This window comes from Pseudophryne corroboree, chromosome 10, assembly GCF_028390025.1.
Source record: "Pseudophryne corroboree isolate aPseCor3 chromosome 10, aPseCor3.hap2, whole genome shotgun sequence".
Taxonomy (NCBI): domain Eukaryota; kingdom Metazoa; phylum Chordata; class Amphibia; order Anura; family Myobatrachidae; genus Pseudophryne; species Pseudophryne corroboree.
Genome location: NC_086453.1, coordinates 23,756,529 through 23,781,444, shown reverse-complemented (window position 1 = coordinate 23,781,444; position 24,916 = coordinate 23,756,529). Strand labels below are relative to the sequence as shown.

The 24,916-nt window shown below is 57.7% G+C and overlaps 2 long non-coding RNA genes across 2 annotated transcripts in view; both read right to left on the bottom strand.

Annotated features, from left to right (window-relative positions):
• LOC134965855 (uncharacterized) overlaps nt 1–24,916 on the bottom strand; it is a 153,082-nt gene that overhangs the window by 9,692 nt on the left and 118,474 nt on the right. The window lies entirely within an intron of this gene.
• Nucleotides 1,413–16,578, bottom strand: LOC134966897 (uncharacterized). The gene is made up of 2 exons (XR_010188724.1): nt 16,165–16,578; nt 1,413–1,684 (listed from the first exon to the last, which is right to left on the bottom strand). It is a non-coding gene; the product is annotated as an uncharacterized LOC134966897 (long non-coding RNA).

Sequence of the window (24,916 nt, the reverse complement as noted above, 5' to 3'; positions counted from 1 at the left end):
ACCTGAGCGTTGCAGGTACAGATGCAGAACTAGCCGCAGAGCTAGGGGGCACCAGACAAAATTTTGCCTAGGGCATCAAATTGGCTAGGGCCGGCTCTGCTGATAGCCATGTGTGAAAAAAAGAATATTGTTTTTTGTAGCAGTACTACAAGTCCCAGCAAGCCTCCCCCACAAGCTGGTACTTGGAGAACCACAAGTACCAGCATGCGGTGGAAAACCGGGCCCGCTGGTACCTGTAGTACTACTACAAAAAATATCCAAATAAAAACAAAACACACACCTTGAAAGTAAAACTTTATTACATACATGCACACCTCCATACATACTTACCTATGTTCACACGAGGGTCGGTCCTCTTCTCCATGTAGAATCCATGGGGTACCTCTGGAAAAAATTATACTCACATAATCCAGTGTAGATCGGTCCTCTTCTGTTCTTTGTATAATCCACATACTTGGCAAACAAAGAAAACTAAAAACCCGGTCAACGCACTGAAAGGGGTCCCATGGGACCCCTTTCCCCGACTGCCAGGAACCCCCCTGACTTCTGTTAAAGAGGGTCCCTTCAGCCATTCAGCCACTCTCCTGATTGCCTGTGCGCTCCTGAGCTGTCAGTCAGGCTGCGCACGGCAGAGTTACAATGTAGCGCATAGGCGTTCCATTGTATCCAATGGTGGGAACTTTGCGGTCAGCGGTGAGGTTACTCGCGGTCAACTTGTTTTACTCATCACTCCCGTAAAACACTGCCTGACATTACGAATCACATCAACATCGGAAAATGTTGCAAACTCGGCAGATTAGTAAATGACCGTATCAGGGCCCTCATTCCGAGTTGTTCGCTCGGTATTTTTCATCGCATCGCAGTGAAAATCCGCTTAGTACGCATGCGCAATGTTCGCACTGCGACTGCGCCAAGTAACTTTACTATGAAGAAAGTATTTTTACTCACGGCTTTTTCTTCGCTCCGGCGATCGTAATGTGATTGACAGGAAATGGGTGTTACTGGGCGGATACACGGCGTTTCAGGGGCGTGTGGCTGAAAACGCTACCGTTTCCGGAAAAAACGCAGGAGTGGCCGGGGAAACGGTGGGAGTGCCTGGGCGAACGCTGGGTGTGTTTGTGACGTCAACCAGGAACGACAAGCACTGAAATGATCGCACAGGCAGAGTAAGTCTGGAGCTACTCTGAAACTGCTAACTCGTTTGTAATCGCAATATTGCGCGTACGTCGGTCGCAATTTTAAGAAGCTAAGATTCACTCCCAGTAGGCGGCGGCTTAGCGTGTGTAACTCTGCTACATTCGCCTTGCGAGCGAACAACTCGGAATGAGGGCCCAGGATTCAAAAAGTTGCAGTAAAATGCACCCGATACCATTCGAGTTCAAACACCCTTAAAAACGGCAAAAACACGAATATTAGTAAATAAACCCCAAGGTGTTTATTTATTGTGAATCTCTTCTTTATCTGGTAACATTTAAATGAAAGCAACAATCTTACAATAGGATCAAAAACAACAGTGTTGACCTCTAATTGTAATAATCACTTAGAGGTTCTTCACCTTTCCATCTCTTTGCATATAAATCTTAGCAGGTGCCTTTTCATGTTGTTGTTTTTCTTTCTCTTGTATGTATTGTTCTAGTAAGATCAAATGGTTCCAAGAGAGAACTCTCTTACAGGGGAATTCTGCCTATATTAAAATGTAACTTACATTAAGTATGTATTCAAATAACTGCAAAGAATTTCAAGTCAAAAATAGAAAACAGACAAAACCAGGCAAGGGAACCAAAGAAAAAAAAAAAGTACGGTGAAAATATAACAAAAACACAAAAATATATCTTGAAAATATATCTGACCTTAATTAACAGCATACCACATATATTGCTTAGGTCAGAGGCAAAGAATGGGGGTCATTCCGAGTTGTTCGCTAACTGCTTTCGTTCGCTGTGCAGCGATCAGGGAAAAAAACGGCACTACTGCGCATGTGTATGCGGCGCAATACGCATGCGCGTCAGAATATTACAACAAATGATGTAGTTTCCCACAGGGTCTAGCGAAGCATTTCAGTTGCACTGCTGGTCGCAGAGTGATTGACAGGAAGTGGGAGTTTCTGGGTGTCAACTGACAGTTTTCAGGGAGTGTTAGAAAAACACGCAGGTGTGCAAGGAAAAATGCAGGCATGGCTGGGCGAACGCAGGGTGTGTTCGTGACATCAAAACATGAACTGAACAGTCTGAAGTCATCGCAAGCGCTGAGCAGGTCTGAAGCTACTCTGAAACTGCACAAAATTATTTTGTAGCCGCTCTGCGATCCTTTCGTTCGCACTTCTGCTAAGCTAAAATACACTCCCAGTGGGCGGCGGCATAGCATTTACACGGCTGCTAAAAACTGCTACCGAGCGAACAACTCGGAATGACCACCTATGTTCATATGTCTGACCATTGGAAGGATGAAAGGGCCTAATTCAGACCCGATCACTGCAATGGCAGAGATTGCAGCTGAGCGCACTGCACGTGCGCACCCAGTGAGATGGTGGGTAGCCGCCTGCCAGTGATGCTAGGCTGTGCAGGCAGGGAGCTACTTGGCGGGTGCAAAGGTTTAAATGTGCAGGGCTGCAGGGGTGCTGCCCAGATTCAGTGCAGATTCCCATGGCATGTGGACTGCACACCGAAAGGGCCGTCAAGCCAGATGCACAACCAGCAGGAGGATCAAAACATCTCTTGGCTAAGTAACAGTATGCTAATATGCCCTCTGCCAACATCATTGTTATGAATTGATCTCCTGTTTTTCATGCACAATGCACTTTATGGAATCTTTTTTGGAACCATGAAAGCTTTATAAAAGTTAATCTTTGGCTGTTGCTGGTTTTTGTTCTACTTTTTTGTCAACATTTACAAAACCTTGCACTCCACATTATTGGATGTTGTAGTGGGTGCCACTTGTCTCATGATATATATATATATATATATATATATATATATATATCCTATATAATAGCCCAGATCTGTGACTCTGTGCCCGGTCGTAATGCTGGGCGGAGTCAGAGACACAGATCAGGGCAGGTCCGCCATCAAGGGGGAGAGTGAGGGCCCGGGCCACTCATATCGCCCGCTGCTGCTGATGTTGGCTGCTGCCCGTTCTCCCATAGGCAGCAAAGTGACACTCCGCAGGGCCGCGCCTAGCACCCGATCTGACAAGCCACCTGCACCGGTTCTCTGTCCGGGATGTGCGTCTACGGCTCCAGCTCTCCCCCCCTCCCCTAACAGGGTCACTCTCTGTCCGGGATGTGCCTCTCAGCCTCCAGCTCTCCCCTCCTCCTCCCCTATCAGGATCACTCTCTGTCCGGGATGTGCCTCTCAGCCTCCAGCTCTCCCCCCCCCTCCCCTATCAGGATCACTCTCTGTCCAGGATGTGCCTCTCAGCCTCCAGCTCTCCACCTCCCCTCCCCCCCTCCCCTATCAGGATCACTCTCTGTCCATGATGTGACTCTCAGCCTCCAGCTCCCCCTCCCCCCCATCAGGATCACTCTCTGTCCGGGATGTGCCTCTCAGCCTCCAGCTCTCCCCCCCCCCCTCCCCTATCAGGATCACTCTCTGTCCGGGATGTGCCTCTCAGCCTCCAGCTCTCCCCCCCCCCTCCCCTATCAGGATCACTCTCTGTTCGGGATGTGCCTCTCAGCCTCCAGCTCTCCCCCCCCCTCCCCTATCAGGATCACTCTCTGTCCATGATGTGACTCTCAGCCTCCAGCTCTCCCACCTCCTCCCCTATCAGGATCACTCTCTGTTCGGGATGTGCCTCTCAGCCTCCAGCTCTCCCCCCCCTCCCCTATCAGGATCACTCTCTGTCCATGATGTGACTCTCAGCCTCCAGCTCCCCCTCCCCCCCATCAGGATCACTCTCTGTCCGGGATGTGCCTCTCAGCCTCCAGCTCTCCCCCCCCCCCTCCCCTATCAGGATCACTCTCTGTCCGGGATGTGCCTCTCAGCCTCCAGCTCTCCCCCCCCCCCTCCCCTATCAGGATCACTCTCTGTTCGGGATGTGCCTCTCAGCCTCCAGCTCTCCTCCCCCCTCCCCCATCAGGATCACTCTCTGTCCGGGATGTGCCTCTCAGCCTCCAGCTCTCCCCCCCCCTCCCCTATCAGGATCACTCTCTGTCCGGGATGTGCCTCTCAGCCTCCAGGTCTCCCACTTTCCCATATCAGGGTCACTCTCTGTCCGGGATGTGCCTCTCAGCCTCCAGCTCCCCCCTCCCCTATCAGGGTCACTCTCTGTCACGGATATGCCTCTCAGCCTCCAGCTCCCCCCCCCCCCCTCCCCTACCAGGATCACTCTCTGTCCGGGATGTGCCTCTCAGCCTCCAACTCTCCCACTTTCCCATATCAGGGTCACTCTCTGTCCGGGATGTGCCTCTCAGCCTCTGGCTCCCCCCTCCCCTATCAGGGTCACTCTCTGTCCGGGATGTGTCTCTCAGCCTCCAGCTCTCCCACTTTCCCATATCAGGGTCACTCTCTGTCCGGGATGTGCCTCTCAGCCTCCAGCTCACCCCCTCCTCCCCTATCAGGATCCCTCTCTGTTCGGGATGTGCCTCTCAGCCTCCAGCTCTCCCCCCCCCCGCCCCTATCAGGGTCACTCTCTGTCCGGGATGTGCCTCTCAGCCTCCAGGTCTCCCCCCCCGCCCCTATCAGGGTCACTCTCTGTCCTGGATGTGCCTCTCAGCCTCCAGCTCTCCCCCCCCCCCCCGCCCCTATCAGGGTCACTCTCTGTCCGGGATGTGCCTCTCAGCCTCCCGCTCCCCCCTCCCCTATCAGGGTCACTCTCTGTCCGGGATGTGTCTCTCAGCCTCCAGCTCTCCCACTTTCCCATATCAGGGTCACTCTCTGTCCGGGATGTGCCTCTCAGCCTCCAGCTCACCCCCTCCTCCCCTATCAGGATCCCTCTCTGTTCGGGATGTGCCTCTCAGACTCCAGCTCTCCCCCCCCCCTCCCCTATCAGGGTCACTCTCTGTCCGGGATGTGCCTCTCAGCCTCCAGGTCTCCCACTTTCCCATATCAGGGTCACTCACTGTCCGGGATGTACCTCTCAGCCTCCAGCTCTCCCACCTCCTCTCCTATCAGGATCATTCTCTGTCCGGGATGCGCCTCTCAGCCTCCAGGTCTCCCCCCCCCCCCTCCCCTATCAGGATCACTCTCTGTCCGGGATGTGACTCTCAGCCTCCAGCTCCACCCCCCCCCCCCCCCCCCATCAGGATCACTCTCTGTCCGGGATGTGCCTCTCAGCCTCCAGCTCCCCCCCCCTCCCCTATCAGGATCACTCTCTGTCCGGGATGTGCCTCCCAGCCTCCAGCTCTCCCCCCTCCTCCCCTATCAGGATCCCTCACTGTTCGGGATGTGCCTCTCAGCCTCCAGTTCTCCCCCCCTCCCCTATCAGGATCACTCTCTGTCCGGGATGTGCCTCTCAGCCTCCAGCTCTCCCACTTTCCCATATCAGGGTCACTCTCTGTCCGGGATGTGCCTCTCAGCCTCCAGCTCCCCCCTCCCCTTTCAGGATCAATCTCTGTCCGGAATGTGCCTCTCAGCCTCCAGCTCTCCCCCCCCCCCCCCCCTATCAGGATCACTCTCTGTCCGGGATGTGTCTCTCAGCCTCCAGCTCTCCCCCCCCTCCCCTATCAGGATCACTCTCTGTCCGGGATGTGCCTCTCAGCCTCCAGCTCTCCCCCCCCTACCCTATCAGGGTCACTCCCTGTCTGGGATGTGCCTCTCAGCCTCTAGCTCCCCCCCCCCCTCCCCTATCAGGGTCACTCTCTGTCCGAGATGTGTCTCTCAGCCTCCAGCTCTCCACCTCCCCCCCCCCCTCCACTATCAGGATCACTCTCTGTCCGGGATGTGCCTCTCAGCCTCCAGCTCTCCCCCCCTCCCCTATCAGGATCACTCTCTGTCCAGGATGTGCCTCTAAGCCTCCAGGTCTCCCCCCCCCCCTCCTCCCCTGTCAGGATCACTCTCTGTCCAGGATGTGCCTCTCAGCCTCCAGCTCTCCCCCCCCCCTCCCCTATCAGGATCACTCTCTGTCCGGGATGTGCCTCTCAGCCTCCAGCTCTCCCCCTTTCCCCTTCAATATCAGGATCACTCTCTGTTCGGGATGTGACTCTCAGCCTCCAGCTCTCCCCCCCTCCCCTATCAGGATCACTCTCTGTCCGGGATGTGCCTCTTAGCCTCCAGCTCTCCCCCTTTCCCCTTCAATATCAGGATCACTCTCTGTTCGGGATGTGCCTCTCAGCCTCCAGGTCTCCACCCCCCCCCTCCCCTATCAGGATCACTCTCTGTCCGGGATGTGCCTCTCAGCCTCCAGCTCTCCCCCCCCCCTCCCCTATCAGGATCACTCTCTGTCCGGGATGTGCCTCTCAGCCTCCAGCTCTCCACCCCGCTCCCCTTTCAGAATCATTCTCTGTACGGGATGTACCTCTCAGCCTCCAGGTCTCCACCCCCCCCTCCCCTATCAGGATCACTCTCTGTCCGGGATGTGCCTCTCAGCCTTCAGCTCCCCCCTTCTCCCCTATCAGGATCACTCTCTGTCCAGGAATTGCCTCTCAGCCTCCAGCTCTCCCCCCCGCTCCCCTTTCAGAATCACTCTCTGTCCGGGATGTGCCTCTCAGCCTCCAGGTCTCCACCCCCCCCCTCCCCTATCAGGATCACTCTCTGTCCGGGATGTGCCTCTCAGCCTCCAGCTCTCCCTCCCTCCAATATCAGGATCACTTTCTGTCCGGGATGTGCCTCTCAGCATCCAGCACTCCCCCCCCCCCCTCCCCTATCAGGATCACTCTCTGTTCGGGATGTGCCTCTCAGCCTCCAGCTCCCCCCCTCCCCTATCAGGATCACTCTCTGTCCGGGATGTGCCTCTCAGCCTCCAGCTCTACCACCCCCCACCCCTCCCCTATCAGGATCACTCTCTTTCGGGATGTACCTCTCAGCCTCCAGCTCCCCCCCCCCCTCCCCTATCAGGATCACTCTATGTCCGAAATGTGCCTCTCAGCCTACAGCTCTACCCCCTCCCCCCTATCAGGTTCACTCTCTTTCGGGATGTACCTCTCAGCCTCCAGCTCTCCCCCACCCCCCTCCCCTATCAGGATCACTCTCTGTCCGGGATGTGCCTCTCAGCCTCCAGCTCTACCCCTTTCCCCTTCAATATAAGGATCACTCTCTGTTCAGGATGTGCCTCTCAGCCTCCAGCTCTCCCCCCCGCTCCCCTTTCCGAATCACTCTCTGTCCAGGATGTGCCTCTCAGCCTCCAGGTCTCCACCCCCCCCCCCCCTCCCCTATCAGGATCACTCTCTGTTCGGGATGTGCCTCTTAGCCTTCAGCTCCCCCCCCCCTCCCCTTTCAGGATCACTCTCTGTCCGGGATGTACCACTCAGCCTCCAGGTCTCCCCCCCCTCCCCTATCAGGATCACTCTCTGTCTGGGATGTGCCTCTCAGCCTCCAGCTCTCCCTCCCCTATCAGGATCACTTTCTGTCCGGGATGTGCCTCTCAGCATCCAGCACTCCCCCCTTCCCCTCCCCTATCAGGATCACTCTCTGTCCGGGATGTGCCTCTCAGCCTCCAGCTCTCCCCCCCCCCCCTATCAGGATCACTCTCTGTCCGGGATGTGCCTCTCAGCCTCCAGCTCTACCACCCCCCACCCCTCCCCTATCAGGATCACTCTCTTTCGGGATGTACCTCTCAGCCTCCAGCTCCCCCCCCCCTCCCCTATCAGGATCACTCTCTGTCCGGGATGTGCCTCTCAGCCTACAGCTCTACCCCCCCCCCCCCCTATCAGGATCACTCTCTTTCGGGATGTACCTCTCAGCCTCCAGCTCTCCCCCACCCCCCTCCCCTATCAGGATCACTCTCTGTCCGGGATGTGCCTCTCAGCCTCCAGCTCTCCCCCTTTCCGCTTCAATATCAGGATCACTCTCTGTTCGGGATGTGCCTCTCAGCCTCCAGCCCCCCCCCCCTCCCCTATCAGGATCACTCTCTGTCCGGGATGTGCCTCTCAGCCTCCAGCTCTCCCCCCCAACTACCCTATCAGGATCACTCTCTTTTGGGATATACCTCTCAGCTTCCAGGTCTCCCCCCTTCCCCTATCAGGGTCACTCTCTGTCCGGGATGTGCCTCTCAGCCTCTGGCTCTCCCCCCCCCCCCTCCCCTATCAGGATCACTCTCTGTCCGGAATGTGCCTCTCAGCCTCCAGCTCTCCCCCCCCCCCCTCCCCTATCAGGGTCACTTTCTGTCCGGGATGTGCCTCTCAGCCTCCAGCTCCCCCCCCCCCTTCCCCTCCCCTATCAGGATCACTCTCTGTCTGGGATGTGCCTCTCAGCCTCCAGCTCTCCGCCCCCCCCCCCCCTCCCGTATCAGGGTCACTTTCTGTTCGGGATGTGCCTCTCAGCCTCCAGCTCCCCCCCCCCCCCCCCCTATCAGGGTCACTCTCTGTCCGGGATGTGCCTCCAGTTCTCCCCCCCCCCTCCCCTATCTGGGTCACTCTCTGTCCGGGATGTGCCTCTTAGCCTCTAGCTCTCCCCTCTCCCCCTACCCTATCAGAATCACTCTCTGTCCGGGATGTGCCTCTCAGCCTCCATCTCTCCCTCTCCCCTATCAGGATCATACTCTGTCCGGGATGTGCCTCTCAGCCTCCAGCTCTCCCCCCCTCCCCAATCAGGATCACTCTCTGTCCGGGATGTGCCTCTCAGCCTCCATCTCTCCCCCTTCCCTATCAGGATCATACTCTGTCCGGGATGTGCCTCTCAGCCTCCAGCTCTCCCCCCCTCCCCAATCAGGATCATTCTCTGTCCGGGATGTGCCTCTCAGCCTTCAGCTCTCCCCCAATCCCCTTTCATGATCATTCTCTGTCCGGGATGTGCCTCTCAGCCTCCAGCTCTCCCCCCCCACCCCCTATCAGGATCAATCTCTGTCTGGGATGTGCCTCCAGCTATCCCCCCCCTCCCCTATCAGGATTACTCTCTGTCCGGGATGTGCCTCTCAGCCTCCAGCTCTCCCCCCCCCCTATCAGGATCAGTCTCTGTCCGGGATGTGCCTCTCAGCCTCCAGCCCCCCCTCTCCCCTATCAGGATCACTCTCTGTCCGGGATGTGCCTCTCAGCCTCCAGCTCTGCCCCCCCTCCCCCTCCCCTATCAGGATCAATCTCTGTCCTGGATGTGCCTCTCAGGCTCCAGCTCTCCCCCCCTCCCCTATCAGGATCAATCTCTGTCCTGGATGTGCCTCTCAGCCTCCAGCTCTCTCCCCCCCCTCCCCTATCAGGATCACTCTCTGTCCGGGTTGTGCCTCTCAGCCTCCAGCTCTCCACCCCCCCTATCAGGATCACTCTCTGTCACGGATATGCCTCTCAGCCTCCAGCTCTCATCCCCTCCCCTATCAGGATCACTCTCTGTCTGGGATGTGCCTCTCAGCCTCCAGCTCCCCCCCCCCCTCCCCTATCACGATCACTCTCTGTCCGGGATGTGCCTCTCAGCCTCCAGCTCTCCACCCCCCCTATCAGGATCACTCTCTGTTCGGGATGTGCCTCTCAGCCTCCAGCTCTCCCCCCCCTCCCCTATCAGGATCACTCTCTGTCTGGGATGTGCCTCTCAGCCTCCAGCTCCCCCCCCCCCCCCCTCCCCTATCACGATCAATCTCTGTCCTGGATGTGCCTCTCAGCCTCCAGCTCTCAACCCCTCCCCTATCAGAGTCACTCTCTGTTCGGGATGTGCCTCTCAGCCTGCAGCTCCCCCCCCCCTCCCCTATCAGGATCACTCTCTGTTCGGGATGTGCCTCTCAGCCTCCAGCTCCCCTCCCCTATCAGGATCACTCTCTGTCCGGGATGTGCCTCTCAGCCTCCAGCTCTCCCCCCCTCCCCTATCAGGATCACTCTCTGTCCGGGATGTGCCTCTCAGCCTCCAGCTCTCCCCCCCCCCTCCCCTATCAGGATCACTCTCTGTCTGGGATGTGCCTCTCAGCCTCCAGCTCCCCCCCCCCCTCCCCTATCACGATCAATCTCTGTCCTGGATGTGCCTCTCAGCCTCCAGCTCTCAACCCCTCCCCTATCAGGGTCACTCTCTGTTCGGGATGTGCCTCTCAGCCTCCAGCTCCCCCCCCCCACCTCCCCTATCAGGATCACTCTCTGTCCGGGATGTGCCTCTTAGCCTGCAGCTCCCCCCCCCCCCTCCCCTATCAGGATCACTCTCTGTTCGGGATGTGCCTCTCAGCCTCCAGCCCCCCCCCCCCCCCCCTCCCCTATCAGGATCACTCTCTGTCCGGGATGTGCCTCTCAGCCTCCAGCTCTCCCCACCTCCCCTATCAGGATCACTCTCTGTCCGGGATGTGCCTCTCAGCCTCCAGCCCCCCCTCTCCCCTATCAGGATCACTCTCTGTCCGAGATGTGCCTCTCAGCCTCCAGCTCCCCCCCCCTCCCCCTCCACTATCAGGATCAATCTCTGTCCTGGATGTGCCTCTCAGCCTCCAGCTCTCCCCTACTCCCCTATCAGGGTCACTCTCTGTCCGGGATGTGCCTCTCAGCCTCCAGCTCTCACCCCCTCCCCTATCAGGGTCACTCTCTGTTCGGGATGTGCCTCTCAGCCTCCAGCTCTTCCCCCCCTCTCCTATCAGGATCACTCTCTGTCCGGGATGTGCCTCTCAGCCTTCAGCTCCCCCCCCCTCCCCTATCAGGATCACTCTATTTCGGGATGTACCTCTCAGCCTCCAGCTCTCCCCCCCCTCCCCTATCAGGATCACTCTCTGTCCGGGATGTGCCTCTCAGCCTCCAGCTCTCACCCCTCCCCTATCAGGATCACTCTCTGCCCGGGATGTGCCTCTCAGCCTCCAGCTCTACCCCCCCTATCAGAATCACTCTCTTTCGGGATGTACCTCTCAGCTTCCAGGTTTACCCCCTTCCCCTATCAGGGTCACTCTCTGTCCGGGATGTGCCTCTCAGCCTCCAGATCTCCCCCCCCCCCCTCCCCTATCAGGATCACTCTATGTCTGGGATGTGCCTCTCAGCTTCCAGCTCTCCGCCCCCCCCCCCCCTCCCGTATCAGGGTCACCTTGTGTCCGGGATGTGCCTCTCAGCCTCCAGCTCTCCCACCCCCTATCGGGATCACTCTCTGTCTGGGATGTGCCTCCAGCTATCCCCCCCCTCCCCTATCAGGATCACTCTCTGTCCGGGATGTGCCTCTCAGCCTCCAGCTCTCCCCCCCCCCCCTATCAGGATCAGTCTCTGTCCGGGATGTGCCTCTCAGCCTCCAGCCCCCCCTCTCCCCTATCAGGATCACTCTCTGTCCGGGATGTGCCTCTCAGCCTCCAGCTCTCCACCCCCCCTATCAGGATCACTCTCTGTCACGGATATGCCTCTCAGCCTCCAGCTCTCATCCCCTCCCCTATCAGGGTCACTCTCTGTTCGGGATGTGCCTCTCAGCCTCCAGCTCTCCCCCCCCTCCCCTATCAGGATCACTCTCTGTCTGGGATGTGCCTCTCAGCCTCCAGCTCCCCCCCCCCCTCCCCTATCACGATCAATTTCTGTCCTGGATGTGCCTCTCAGCCTCCAGCTCTCAACCCCTCCCCTATCAGGGTCACTCTCTGTTCGGGATGTGCCTCTCAGCCTCCAGCTCCCCCCCCCCACCTCCCCTATCAGGATCACTCTCTGTCCGGGATGTGCCTCTCAGCCTGCAGCTCCCCCCCCCCCTCCCCTATCAGGATCACTCTCTGTTCGGGATGTGCCTCTCAGCCTCCAGCTCCCCCCCCCCTCCCCTATCAGGATCACTCTCTGTCCGGGATGTGCCTCTCAGCCTCCAGCTCTCCCCCCCTCCCCTATCAGGATCACTCTCTGTCCGGGATGTGCCTCTCAGCCTCCAGCCCCCCCTCTCCCCTATCAGGATCACTCTCTGTCCGAGATGTGCCTCTCAGCCTCCAGCTCTCCCCCCCCTCCCCCTCCCCTATCAGGATCAATCTCTGTCTGGTATGTGCCTCTCAGCCTCCAGCTCCCCCTCCCCTTCCCCAATCAGGGTCACTCTCTGTCGGGATGTGCCTCTCAGCCTCCAGCTCTCCCCCCCCCTCCCGTATCAGGATCACTCTCTGTCCGGGATGTGCCTCTCAGCCTCCAGCTCTCCCCCCCTCCCCTATCAGGATCACTCTCTGTCACGGATATGCCTCTCAGCCTCCAGCTCTCACCCCCTCCCCTATCAGGGTCACTCTCTGTTCGGGATGTGCCTCTCAGCCTCCAGCTCTTCCCCCCCTCTCCTATCAGGATCACTCTCTTTCCGGGATGTGCCTCTCAGCCTCCAGCTCTCACCCCCTCCCCTATCAGGATCACTCTATTTCGGGATGTACCTCTCAGCCTCCAGCTCTCCCCCCCCCTCCCCTATCAGGATCACTCTCTGTCCGGGATGTGCCTCTCAGCCTCCAGCTCTCACCCCTCCCCTATCAGGATCACTCTCTGCCCGGGATGTGCCTCTCAGCCTCCAGCTCTACCCCCCCCCTCACCTATCAGGATCACTCTCTTTCGGGATGTACCTCTCAGCTTCCAGGTTTACCCCCTTCCCCTATCAGGATCACTCTCTGTCCGAGATGTGCCTCTCAGCCTCCAGCTCTCCCCCCCCTCCCCCTCCCCTATCAGGATCAATCTCTGTCCTGGATGTGCCTCTCAGGCTCCAGCTCTCCCCCACTCCCCTATCAGGATCACTCTCTGTCTGGTATGTGCCTCTCAGCCTCCAGCTCCCCCTCCCCTTCCCCAATCAGGGTCACTCTCTGTCCGGGATGTGCCTCTCAGCCTCCAGCTCTCCCCCCCCCCTCCCGTATCAGGATCACTCTCTGTCCGGGATGTGCCTCTCAGCCTCCAGCTCTCACCCCCTCCCCTATCAGGGTCACTCTCTGTTCGGGATGTGCCTCTCAGCCTCCAGCTCTTCCCCCCCTCTCCTATCAGGATCACTCTCTGTCCGGGATGTGCCTCTCAGCCTCCAGCTCCCCCCCCCCCCTCCACTATCAGGATCACTCTATTTCGGGATGTACCTCTCAGCCTCCAGCTCTCCCCCCCCTCCCCTATCAGGATCACTCTCTGTCCGGGATGTGCCTCTCAGCCTCCAGCTCTCACCGCTCCCCTATCAGGATCACTCTCTGCCCGGGATGTGCCTCTCAGCCTCCAGCTCTACCCCCCTATCAGAATCACTCTCTATCGGGATGTACCTCTCAGCTTCCAGGTTTACCCCCTTCCCCTATCAGGGTCACTCTCTGTCCGGGATGTGCCTCTCAGCCTCCAGATCTCCCCCCCCCCTCCCCTATCAGGATCACTCTCTGTCTGGGATGTGCCTCTCAGCCTCCAGCTCTCCGCCCCCCCCCCCCCCCTCCCGTATCAGGGTCACCTTGTGTCCGGGATGTGCCTCTCAGCCTCCAGCTCTCCCCCCCCCCTCACCTACCCTATCAGGATCACTCTCTGTCTGGGATGTGCCTCTCAGCCTCCAGCTCTCACCCCCACTACCGTTTCAGGATCACTCTCTGTCAGGGATGTGCCTCTCAGCCTCCAGCTCCCCCCCCCCCTATCAGGATCACTCTCTATCTGGGATGTGCCTCCAGCTATCCCCCCCCCCCTTATCAGGGTCACTCTCTGTCCGGGATGTGCCTACAGCTCCCCCCCCCCTCCCCTATCAGGGTCACTCTCTGTCCGGGATGTGCCTCTCAGCCTCTAGCTCTCCCCCTACCCTATCAGAATCACTTTCTGTCCGGGATGTGCCTCTCAGCATCCATATCTCCCCCTCCCCTATCAGGATCATACTCTGTCCGGGATGTGCCTCTCATCCTCCAGCTCTCCCCCCCTCCCCAATCAGGATCACTCTCTGTCCGGGATGTGCCTCTTAGCCTCCAGCTCTACCTCCCCCTGTGGTGTGGTCATATGCTCTTCTCCCCAGTGTCGAGCAAACTCATTCCATTGGATAGTGGTAACCTGAGACCCTGTATCTAAAAGCACTGTCATGGCAACCCCATTGATCTTAATTTCTATCGATGGGCATGGACCCACATACTGAGGCCACCACTCTCGAGGTGCGGGACCTACTGTGGTGGGTTCTCCCGAGGGGTGGTCCCTCGCCTCGGGATATTGGGGTTTAAAGGCTCCCGTTGCTGACAATTGCGTTCCACATGCCCACTCTCCTGACAGCGTCGGCAAATCAGCCTGCCTTGGTCGTCGAATCGATCTGTTGATAGTCGGCGAGAAGTCCAGCCCGCGTCTCTTCTATTGACATAACATGTTCTCCTTTCTCCTTGCCACTCTTGTCCTTGCGACGCGTATCCCCAAAATTCTTGATTGCCAGCTCCTTGAACTCCTGGAAGCTGCACGTCGGTTCTTGGCGTCGCAACATTTTTATTTGGCCCTTAGTATGGTCGCTATAAATTCCGTCTATGAATTGATTTATAAGAGTGTCGTCTTCCGGTATAATTTCAGTGGGTTCGCACAGTTTAATGGCTTGTAGTGCTTCTTGTAATTCTACAGCGAATTCACGTAAACCCTCTCGGGGCTGTTGCTTCCTGGCGTAGAGACGCGTCTTTAGTTCTGATAGTGTCTTGGCATCATACATGTTAGCCATTTTCTCTAATATTTCTTTGGCAGTTTTCCTTTGTCTAGCGGGCCACGACTTCACTTCCCGTCGCGCTAGGCCTTTCAATTGCCCTATGACTATCTCAATCTTTTGAGATTCATTTAACGGGTACAACCGGAACATAGCCTCGATTTGATCCTTGAAGTCCCTAAATTCCTTTGCTCTTGTGGAAGGATCATCTCCCGAAAACGTGAGGAGCCAAGGTGCGCCAAAATAGTATGGCATGGTAATAGGGGCGGATGCGGGCATAGCGGGCCCTTCCCGGTCAGATGTTTCTCCTGCACCTGATTGGGCCTGGTCGTCTCCTTGAGACATTTCGTTTGATTCCACGGGGACTAACCCTGACTCTTGTACGAATCCTGTTCGTGACGCCACAATGTGACAAACCAGGCAAGTATCGGGTTTGGACGGATATAATGATTGGTGGAGTTACCTTTTTATTCCTGCCGCCTGGACCTTTAGCAGTATAGAACTTTGCTGAGAGGTGTGTTGGACAACTCCTAAGAAATAACCGTTGCCTTTAGTTGCTTAGAATTCATTTAAATTTATTGATATAGCAATGGTGCTTAAGAAATTCCTTGTAAGTTAAATAAGTATTAATTCAATAAACCATCACAATACGGTTTCATTGTCAACAGAATAATTCATTTTACAGTTAGTAACCGTGTTTATTACACTACTCCGTGCTGTCAATTCCGCCTGTAAACAAATGGATACCAACTTTCTCTAATAACATGCCGGTTATAAGTGAATACAAGCATAAAATATTTGGTAAAACTCTAACAGACCAGTATTGCTGGTTAAACGTACATACTACTACTTTGTAATATTAGTACATAAATCACGTCCCCGGTACTCCCCAAGTCTGACTTCACAATGCAGTTCAATTGGGTACTACTTTTATCATGTTAATTGAACTTGTCCTTAACGATGGACGAATACAGTTACCACTTTAATATGGGTGATGTCCCTCAGTGGATCTATCACAATTAATTCCCGTCCAAGCTATAGTCTCTTGTTCAGAATTTACTGTTGAGATCTGTAAAACGCCCTGTGAGTGTCTTAATGAAGGTATGTATTAATCACTCCATTACCAAGTCACTGGTATTCCTCTCTCACTGGGTGGACATGCACATCTATGTAACTTGACGGATTCAGTTCATTCTCCTGACTTTAGGACGTATTACACTGACTCCCTCTCTTTGTTGTTAGCATAGTAGGGTAGCAGAGACTTGATTCCTGCCGGAAATGTGATAGCTCTTAACTGCAATACAATCTCCTCTCCTATCGACGCTTACTAGTTGTGTTGATTGCTGCTTCCGGACTACTATATGAACGTGTTGAATCAATGCTGAATTATACTGCAGTGTGTCTTTTACTACTTTTCAGTCTGTTTAATAAGTGCACTTATTGCTATTTGCAGGTAGCTTGACTCTCTGTGTGGTGTGCCTGCGTGGAGTTGTAGGATTAATAAAGTTAAGGTACCTTTCCTATACTCTCAGCTGTGGCTGACTCTTTGTTTCTTTTTATTATAGATGGCTCAGCCTCCCTGGCCGTCACTCACCAACAGGCCGCTCCTCTCCTCTCCCTCTGGATCTCTGCGTCACTGCCAGACGCCTCAATTCAGCTCCTCACCACCACCGCTGGAGGCTTGCGTCCGCGGTCACGACGGCGTGGATTTTCCGCTCACTGCTGCCGAGGGAGAGCTCACATCGCTACTGCTGCTGGGTGCCAAACACCGGGTGAGAGTCGCTGATCGCGAAGGGAGACCAAACCCTGTCCTCCAGCTCCGTAGCCTTACAGCGCTTCCCCCTGCTTCATTAGCTCAGTCCCTCTCTCATCCGTTGCTCAACTGCCAACTGACCAGTCCTCACTCCCCTTCACCTCCTTTCCCCGAGTCCCCGTATCCTTCCGCCGGGACCCAACAGTTTTATTCTCGTGCAGGGCCAGTCTCTCTCCATATCCCCCATGTGCGGGTCCCCCCAGACTATTGTTCATGTAGCACAGATTTTTAGATACAATAAATTCAATACAATAAATACAATAAATTTAGATACAATAAATTCACTGCCCAGTGGGTGACAACAATACCACTATATTTACTACCGTGGTGCACAATTATCATCTTCACAGAAGTGGGGCACCACACCCCCCCCCCCCCCCCCTCTCTTTCGGGATGTACCTCTCAGCCTCCAGCTCTCCCCCCCCCTCCCCTATCAGGATCACTCTCTGTCCGGAATGTGCCTCTCAGCCTCCAGCTCTCACCCCTCCCCTATCAGGATCACTCTCTGCCCGGGATGTACCTCTCGGCTTCCAGGTTTACCCCTTTCCCCTATCAGGGTCACTCTCTGTCCGGGATGTGCCTCTCAGCCTCCAGATCTCTCCCCCCCCCCCCCCCCCCTATCAGGACTCTCTGTCTGGGATGTGCCTCTCAGCCTCCAGCTCTCCACCACCCCCTCCCGTATCAGGGTCACTTTCTGTCCGGGATGTGCCTCTCAGCCTCCAGCTCTCCCCACCCCCCTCCCCTACCCTATCAGGATCTCTCTCTGTCTGGGATGTGCCTCTCAGCCTCCAGCTCTCCCCCCCCCCTATCAGGATCACTCTCTGTCCGGGATGTGCCTCTCAGCCTCCAGCTCTCCCCCCCCCCCTCCCCTATCAGGATCACTCTCTGTCCGGAATGTGCCTCTCAGCCTCCAGATCTCCCCCCCCCCCTCCCCTATCAGGATCACTCTCTGTCTGGGATGTGCCTCTCAGCCTCCAGCTCTCCGCCCCCCCCACCCGTATCAGGGTCACTTTCTGTCCGGGATGTGCCTCTCAATCTCCAACTCTCCCCCCCTATCAGGATCACTCTCTGTCGCGGATATGCCTCTCAGCCTCCAGCCCCCCCCCCTCCCCTATCAGGATCACTCTCTGTCCGGGATGTGCCTCTCAGCCTCCAGCTCTCCCCCCCCCATCCCCTATCAGGATCACTCTCTGTCCGGGATGTGCCTCTCAGCCTCCAGCTCCCCCCCCCCCCCTATCAGGATGGTATCCGGACTCCAGGTCGACAGCACAAAGGTCGACACACTTTAGGTCGACACCAATTGGTCGACACACATTAGGTTGACAGGGTCAAAAGGTCGACAGGAACAAGGTCGACATGGAAAAAGGTCGACATGAGTTTTTCATGATTTTTTTCTTTTTTTGAACCTTTTCATACTTAACGATCCACGTGGACTACGATTGGAACGGTAAAGTGTGCCGAGCGAAGCGGTAGCGGAGCGAAGGCACCATGCCCGAAGCATGGCGAGCGAAGCGAGCCATGCGAGGGGACGCGGTGCACTAATTCGGGTTCCCGGTCACTCTACGAAGAAAACGACACCAACAAAACATAAAAAACTCATGTCGACCTTTTTACATGTCGACCTTGTGCCTGTCGACCTTTTGACCCTGACGACCTTTTGACCCTGTCGACCTAATGTGTGTCGACCAATTGGTGTCGACCTAAAGTGTGTCGACCTTTGTGCTGTCGACCCTGAGTCCCAGACCCATCAGGATCACTCTCTGTCCGGGATGTGCCTCCAGTTCTCCCCCCCCCCTCCCCTATCAGGGTCACTCTCTGTCCGGGATGTGCCTATTAGACTCTAGCTCTCCCCCTACCCTATCAGAATCACTCTCTGTCCGGGATGTGCCTCTCAGCCTCCATATCTCCCCCTCCCCTATCAGGATCATACTCTGTCCGGGATGTGTCTCTCGGCCTCCAGCTCTCCCCCCCTCCCCAATCAGGATCACTCTATGTCCGGGATGTGCCTCTCAGCCTCCAGCTCCCACCCCCCACCCCCCTCCACTATCAGGATCACTCTCTGTCCGGGATGTGCCTCTCAGCCTCCAGCTCCCACCCCCCACCCCCCTCCACTATCAGGATCACTCTCTGTCCGGGATGTGCCTCTCAGCCTCCAGCTCCCCCCCCCCCCCCTCCTCTATCAGGATCACTCTCTGTCCGGGATGTGCCTCTCAGCCTCCAGCTCCCCCCCCCCCCTCCCCTATCAGGATCACTCTCTGTCTGGGATGTGTCTCTCAGCCTCCAGCTCTCCCCCCCCCCCCCCCCCTCACCTATCAGGGTCACTTTCTGTCCGGGATGTGTCTCTCAGCCTCCAGCTCTCCCCCTCCCCCTCCCCTATCAGGATCACTCCCTGTCCGGGATGTGCCTCTCAGCCTCCAGCTCTCCCCACCCCCCCTCCCCTATCAGGATCACTCTCTTTCGGAATGTACCTCTCAGCCTCCAGCTCTCCCCACCCCCCCTCCCCTATCAGGATCACTCTCTGTCCGGGATGTGCCTCTCAGCCTCCAGCTCCCACCCCCCCCCCTCCACTATCAGGATCACTCTCTGTCTCTCTGTCCGGGATGTGCCTCTCAGCCTCCAGCTCCCACCCCCCCCCCCTCCACTATCAGGATCACTCTCTGTCTCTCTGTCCGGGATGTGCCCTCAGCCTCCAGCTCCCCCCCCCTCCCCTATCAGGATCACTCTCTGTCTGGGATGTGTCTCTCAGCCTCCAGCTCTCCCCCCTCACCTATCAGGGTCACTTTCTGTCCGGGATGTGTCTCTCAGCCTCCAGCTCTCCCCCTCCCCCTCCCCTATCAGGATCACTCTCTGTCTGGGATGTGCCTCTCAGCCTCCATCTCTCCCCTTCCCCTATCAGGATCATTCTCTGTCCGGGATGTGCCTCTCAGTCTCCAGCTCCCCCCCCCCCCTTCCTCCACCAATCAGGATCACTCTCTGTCTGGGATGTGCCTCTCAGCCTCCAGCTCTCCCCCCCTCCCCTATCAGGGTCACTCTCTGCGCAAGATGTACTAAATAAAAAATGCGGGAAAACCCCCGAAAACGGGGGTTTTACCGCATTTTCATATTTACTAAGACCCTACCGCAGCGTTTTCGGCGTCTCTGGATGGCGAAACCCTATAGAAGCCTATGGGCTTCTTTTCGCCGACCGCCGCAACCCGCAGACACCGTCGACCCCTGCCGCAGACGCCGACCCCCTTCCCCCTGGCTTACCTTCCTCCAGGCTGCCCCGGACCCGGAAGGTAGTGTCCTCCTCCCGCTAGCAACGCAGCCGGACGTCCTTCCGGCTGCAGGGGGAAGAAGGAGGCGCCGTGGGCAGCCTGCTGCTGCTTCCCGGCATCTAGCCAGTGTGGGGACCCCGGGGAGGTGACGGAGACCCCCCGCAGACCACCTAACAGGTATCGCGGGGGGCCTCCGTCACCGCATCGCGATGTTGATCGCATATGTTAGTACATATGCGATCAACATCGCTGCGGTAACCGGCAAGGGCGGCGATGTATGTTAATACATCACGCCCTCTGTCCGGGATGTGCCTCTCAGCCTCCAGCTCCCCCCCCCTATCAGGATCACTCTCTGTCCGGGATGTGCCTCTCAGCCTCCAGCTCCCCCCCCTCCCCTATCAGGATCACTCTCTGTCCGGGATGTGCCTCTCAGCCTCCAGCTCTCCCCCCCTCCCCTATCAGGGTCACTCTCTATCCGGGATGTGCCTCTCAGCCTCCACCTCCCCCCCCCCCTCCCCTATCAGGATCATTCTCTGTCCGGGATGTGCCTCTCAGCCTCCAGCACCCCCCCCCCCTCCCCTATCAGGATCACTCTCTGTCTGGGATGTGTCTCTCAGCCTCCAGCTCTCCCCCCCTCACCTATCAGGGTCACTTTCTGTCTGGGATGTGTCTCTCAGCCTCCAGCTATCCCCCTCCCCCTCCCCTATCAGGATCACTCTCTGTCTGGGATGTGCCTCTCAGCCTCCATCTCTCCCCTTCCCCTATCAGGATCATTCTCTGTCCGGGATGTGCCTCTCAGTCTCCAGCTCCCCCCCCCCCCTTCCTCCACCAATCAGGATCACTCTCTGTCTGGGATGTGCCTCTCAGCCTCCAGCTCTCCCCCCCTCCCCTATCAGGGTCACTCTCTGCGCAAGATGTACTAAATAAAAAATGCGGTAAGACCCCCGAAAACAGGGGTTTTACCGCATTTTCATATTTACTAAGACCCTACCGCAGCGTTTTCGGCGTCTCTGGATGGCAAAACCCTATAGAAGCCTATGGGCTTCTTTTCGCCGACCGCCGCAACCCGCAGACACCGTCGACCCCTGCCGCAGACGCCGACCCCCTTCCCCCTGGCTTACCTTCCTCCAGGCTGCCCCGGACCCGGAAGGTAGTGTCCTCCTCCCGCTAGCAACGCAGCCGGACGTCCTTCCGGCTGCAGGGGGAAGAAGGAGGCGCCGTGGGCAGCCTGCTGCTGCTTCCCGGCATCTAGCCAGTGTGGGGACCCCGGGGAGGTGACGGAGACCCCCCGCAGACCACCTAACAGGTATCGCGGGGGGCCTCCGTCACCGCATCGCGATGTTGATCGCATATGTTAGTACATATGCGATCAACATCGCTGCGGTAACCGGCAAGGGCGGCGATGTATGTTAATACATCACGCCCTCTGTCCGGGATGTGCCTCTCAGCCTCCAGCTCCCCCCCCCCCCCCCCTATCAGGATCACTCTCTGTCCGGGATGTGCCTCTCAGCCTCCAGCTCCCCCCCCCTCCCCTATCAGGATCACTCTCTGTCCGGGATGTGCCTCTCAGCCTCCACCTCCCCCCTCCCCTATCAGGATCATTCTCTGTCCGGGATGTGCCTCTCAGCCTCCAGCTCTCCCCCCCTCACCAATCAGGATCACTCTCTTTCAGGATGTGCCTCTCAGCCTCCAGCTCCCCCCCCCTCCCCTATCAGGATCACTCTCTGTCCGGGATGTACCTCTCAGCCTCCAGCTCCCCCCCCCCTATCAGGATCACTCTCTGTCCGGGATGTGCCTCCCAGCCTCCAGCTCCCCCCCCCTCCCCTATCAGGATCACTCTCTGTCCGGGATGTGCCTCTCAGCCTCCAGCTCTCCCCCCCTCCCCTATCAGAATCACTCTCTGTCCGGGATGTGCCTCTCAGCCTCCAGCTCCCCCCCCCCTCCCCTATCAGGATCACTCTCTGTCCGGGATGTGCCTCCCAGCCTCCAGCTCCCCCCCCCTCCCCTATCAGGATCACTCTCTGTCCGGGATGTGCCTCTCAGCCTCCAGCTCTCCCCCCCTCCCTTATCAGAATCACTCTCTGTCCGGGATGTGCCTCTCAGCCTCCAGCTCCCCCCCCCTCCCCTATCAGGGTCACTCTCTGTCCGGGATGTGCCTCTCAGCCTCCAGCTCTCCCCCCCTCCCCTATCAGGGTCACTCTCTATCCGGGATGTGCCTCTCAGCCTCCACCTAGCCCCCCCCTCCCCTATCAGGATCATTCTCTGTCCGGGATGTGCCTCTCAGCCTCCAGCTCCCCCTCTCCCCTATCAGGATCACTCTCTGTCCGGGATGTGCCTCTCAGCCTCCAGCTCTCCCCCCCTCACCAATCAGGATCACTCTCTTTCAGGATGTGCCTCTCAGCCTCCAGCTCCCCCCCCCCCCCCTATCAGGATCACTCTCTGTCCGGGATGTGCCTCCCAGCCTCCAGATCTCTCCCCCCCCCCCCCCTATCAGGACTCTCTGTCTGGGATGTGCCTCTCAGCCTCCAGCTCTCCACCACCCCCTCCCGTATCATGGTCACTTTCTGTCCGGGATGTGCCTCTCAGCCTCCAGCTCTCCCCACCCCCCTCCCCTACCCTATCAGGATCTCTCTCTGTCTGGGATGTGCCTCTCAGCCTCCAGCTCTCCCCCCCCCCCCTATCAGGATCACTCTCTGTCCGGGATGTGCCTCTCAGCCTCCAGCTCTCCCCCCCCCCTCCCCTATCAGGATCACTCTCTGTCCGGAATGTGCCTCTCAGCCTCCAGATCCCCCCCCCCCCCCCCTCCCCTATCAGGATCACTCTCTGTCTGGGATGTGCCTCTCAGCCTCCAGCTCTCCGCCCCCCCCACCCGTATCAGGGTCACTTTCTGTCCGGGATGTGCCTCTCAATCTCCAACTCTCCCCCCCTATCAGGATCACTCTCTGTCGCGGATATGCCTCTCAGCCTCCAGCCCCCCCCCTCCCCTATCAGGATCACTCTCTGTCCGGGATGTGCCTCTCAGCCTCCAGCTCTCCCCCCCCCCCCCCCCCCTATCAGGATGGTATCCGGACTCCAGGTCGACAGCACAAAGGTCGACACACTTTAGGTCGACACCAATTGGTCGACACACATTAGGTCGACAGGGTCAAAAGGTCGACAGGAACAAGGTCGACATGGAAAAAGGTCGACATGAGTTTTTCATGATTTTTTTCTTTTTTTGAACCTTTTCATACTTAACGATCCACGTGGACTACGATTGGAACGGTAAAGTGTGCCGAGCGAAGCGGTAGCGGAGCGAAGGCACCATGCCCGAAGCATGGCGAGCGAAGCGAGCCATGCGAGGGGACGCGGTGCACTAATTCGGGTTCCCGGTCACTCTACGAAGAAAACGACACCAACAAAACATAAAAAACTCATGTCGACCTTTTTCCATGTCGACCTTGTTCCTGTCGACCTTTTGACCCTGACGACCTTTTGACCCTGTCGACCTAATGTGTGTCGACCAATTGGTGTCGACCTAAAGTGTGTCGACCTTTGTGCTGTCGACCCTGAGTCCCAGACCCATCAGGATCACTCTCTGTCCGGGATGTGCCTCCAGTTCTCCCCCCCCCCCCTCCCCTATCAGGGTCACTCTCTGTCCGGGATGTGCCTATTAGACTCTAGCTCTCCCCCTACCCTATCAGAATCACTCTCTGTCCGGTGTGCCTCTCAGCCTCCATATCTCCCCCTCCCCTATCAGGATCATACTCTGTCCGGGATGTGTCTCTCGGCCTCCAGCTCTCCCCCCCTCCCCTATCAGGATCATACTCTGTCCGGGATGTGCCTCTCAGCCTCCAGCTCCCACCCCCCTCCACTATCAGGATCACTCTCTGTCCGGGATGTGCCTCTCAGCCTCCAGCTCCCACCCCCCACCCCCCTCCACTATCAGGATCACTCTCTGTCCGGGATGTGCCTCTCAGCCTCCAGCTCCCCCCCCCCCCCCCCCCTCCTCTATCAGGATCACTCTCTGTCCGGGATGTGCATCTCAGCCTCCAGCTCCCCCCCCCCTCCCCTATCAGGATCACTCTCTGTCTGGGATGTGTCTCTCAGCCTCCAGCTCTCCCCCCCCCCCCCTTACCTATCAGGGTCACTTTCTGTCCGGGATGTGTCTCTCAGCCTCCAGCTCTCCCCCTCCCCCTCCCCTATCAGGATCACTCTCTGTCCGGGATGTGCCTCTCAGCCTCCAGCTCTCCCCACCCCCCCTCCCCTATCAGGATCACTCTCTTTCGGAATGTACCTCTCAGCCTCAAGCTCTCCCCACCCCCCCTCCCCTATCAGGATCACTCTCTGTCCGGGATGTGCCTCTCAGCCTCCAGCTCCCCCCCCCCCCCCCCTCCACTATCAGGATCACTCTCTGTCTCTCTGTCCGGGATGTGCCTCTCAGCCTCCAGCTCCCCCCCCCCCTCCCCTATCAGGATCACTCTCTGTCTGGGATGTGTCTCTCAGCCTCCAGCTCTCCCCCCCTCACCTATCAGGGTCACTTTCTGTCCTGGATGCGTCTCTCAGCCTCCAGCTCTCCCCCTCCCCCTCCCCTATCAGGATCACTCTCTGTCTGGGATGTGCCTCTCAGCCTCCATCTCTCCCCTTCCCCTATCAGGATCATTCTCTGTCCGGGATGTGCCTCTCAGTCTCCAGCTCCCCCCCCCCCCCCTTCCTCCACCAATCAGGATCACTCTCTGTCTGGGATGTGCCTCTCAGCCTCCAGCTCTCCCCCCCTCCCCTATCAGGGTCACTCTCTGCGCAAGATGTACTAAATAAAAAATGCGGTAAAACCCCCGAAAACGGGGGTTTTACCGCATTTTCATATTTACTAAGACCCTACCGCAGCGTTTTCGGCGTCTCTGGATGGCGAAACCCTATAGAAGCCTATGGGCTTCTTTTCGCCGACCGCCGCAACCCGCAGACACCGTCGACCCCTGCCGCAGACGCCGACCCCCTTCCCCCTGGCTTACCTTCCTCCAGGCTGCCCCGGACCCGGAAGGTAGTGTCCTCCTCCCGCTAGCAACGCAGCCGGACGTCCTTCCGGCTGCAGGGGGAAGAAGGAGGCGCCGTGGGCAGCCTGCTGCTGCTTCCCGGCATCTAGCCAGTGTGGGGACCCCGGGGAGGTGACGGAGACCCCCCGCAGACCACCTAACAGGTATCGCGGGGGGCCTCCGTCACCGCATCGCGATGTTGATCGCATATGTTAGTACATATGCGATCAACATCGCTGCGGTAACCGGCAAGGGCGGCGATGT